Raw genomic sequence first — 2,497 nt, forward strand, 5'->3', positions numbered from 1 at the left:
GATCCTCACAGATCCATCAGAACCAGTGTCCTGGGAGAGGATCTTCACAGATCCATCAGAACCAGTGTGTGTCCTGGGAGAGGATCCTCACAGATCCATCAGAACCAGTGTGTCCTGGGAGAGGATCCTCACAGATCTATCAGAACCAGTGTGTCCTGGGAGAGGATCCTCACAGATCCATCAGAACCAGTGTCCTGGGAGAGGATCTTCACAGATCCATCAGAACCAGTGTGTGTCCTGGGAGAGGATCCTCACAGATCCATCAGAACCAGTGTGTCCTGGGAGAGGATCCTCACAGATCCATCAGAACCAGTGTGTCCTGGGAGAGGATCCTCACAGATCCATCAGAACCAGTGTCCTGGGAGAGGATCTTCACAGATCCATCAGAACCAGTGTGTCCTGGGAGAGGATCCTCACAGATCCATCAGAACCAGTGTGTGTCCTGGGAGAGGATCCTCACAGATCCATTGTTCAGTGTTAATATGAAAACTATGTTTATACAGTTGCAGGTGAAACCCATTCATAGATTTGTCTTTGTTTGGAGCTTTGTTCTCTTCTCACTCTAAGTCTCAGATGAAAAACAAACTGCTGTGTTCATCTGGATCAAAGGCAGTGGAACCACAGTAGAAACAAGTAAATACTAAAAAGAAATTCATATAAATTATATTTCTAACGAGCCTTTATCAACTTTTAATGAAGTGACAAAAAATACCATAGCCTGTAAATAAAGATGGATGACATGATACTGTAGCTCCTTCAGAGTGAAGGCAAAACCTCTCCATCCCCCCTGGTGGCTGCAGTTGGGTACTGTTTGGGACCAAACTTAAAAAATGAAGTAGACGTTGAAAAAACGTCCTTTCAGTACAAAGATCCCTCAAACAGCTATAAACAATACTAATATTGTACATATATATATATATATATTATCCAACTTCAGTCCTGATCATAGATACCGAATATTTATTCATTTTCTGTATTTCAGTGGCATTACAATTTGCCGGAAGATATTCCTTTACACAGTGAAGATAACATGTTATAGGAAAAGAGATTGAAATTTAAAATTCCAGAAAGAATTCATATCTTTGGAAGGTTTCATGGCAGAATGATAAAAAAATGAAAAGGGAAAAAGTCCCTACGGCTCAAATAAAAGTTTGTAAAGATGTTTCTCATGTTTCATTTCTTCTCTCTGATGTTTGTTCAAGTTTCTGATCAGTTTGGTTTGAATCAGTTATTTGATGATATGAAACATCATGATTGACAGCGTACGCATCTGAGTATTTCAGTTTCCTTTTGTACGACAGGAAATTGAAATGTGTTGTCATCCATCTTTTAGAAAGTCATCATTCAACATTTTAATTGATTTTAAAATGAATAAACTCTCAGTTTGGTTGCTGTAGAGGAATATGAGGTGATGTTTTATTGATGCAGACATGTCGAACTGGGTTTGAAGTGCAAACTCAAGTATAAGTTTAGTTGTCCTGAAAAACATCTGTGTTCCCAGCAGAGATATTGGAAAGTTGCACAATGTCAGGATTCATCTTAGTCAAACTTTAATTGATAAAGTAATTCTATGTTTATGCTAGAAAAATCGATTTAGAATTTTGGGACTCAGATGTTTTCATTATGAAAAATCTGCCTGGCTTTTCTCTGGCTCCTTGAATATCAGAGTGACTGCAGACGATCCCCTGCTTCCTTCTGATGTGGAGACGATCGTCTTGACCTTTGAGACATCACGAGTCGTGAGGACAAATCCCTCGTCTGTCCTCATCCTTCCTTCAGTCAATATCTATGATGAAAGAGAGAGAGGCTCCGGTGTAACAGCTCTGAAACAAACCTGGCGGCGCCGAGGACTCGAACACACGTGTGAAGCTCAGGTTCCCACATTCACGAAGAATACGTTAAAATCACGTTTCATATTCTTTCATGTTCAGTGAGAATAATCAGCCTCATGTAAACTGAGGAAGTGATCAGTGATTTTCTCATTTATTCTCTGACGTCTTTTTGACTAATGAGAACTTGTCCTCATGTCTGTTCGTCCGCAGCTTCAGCTCTGAAATAAAGTCGGGACGTCCGACCACAAGCAGGGGGAGGAACAAGTCCTTTCCTGTGACCTGTAGGTGGTGCTATGACTGATTGTATAATGTCACGTGTCTCAGGCATGAATCGTAATAATTTTTGTATATATCTGTACATGGAACATTAGAGGACCAGTTTTTGTAAGATGTGCAGTGGGGGTTATGAGGGCCGTGGTCATTAATTTAATCCACGCCCACATTCAAACCCAGTTTATCTGGGAGAAATTTATACAAAATTATAATTCATGAAATCAGGTTCCTCACCTCGGTCCACTGTGGCTCTACAATTTCTTGAAAATGTAAAAATGAACTAATAAAATGAATAATGAATCTGGCTCATCTGTGAGGTGGAGCAACAGCATTAGATCAGCTGCTGTGAATATTCACCAATTTTAAAGAAGTTCACTTCATCATGTATAAAA

The sequence above is a fragment of the Pleuronectes platessa genome, chromosome 2 (genome assembly GCF_947347685.1).
Source record: "Pleuronectes platessa chromosome 2, fPlePla1.1, whole genome shotgun sequence".
NCBI lineage: Eukaryota > Metazoa > Chordata > Actinopteri > Pleuronectiformes > Pleuronectidae > Pleuronectes > Pleuronectes platessa.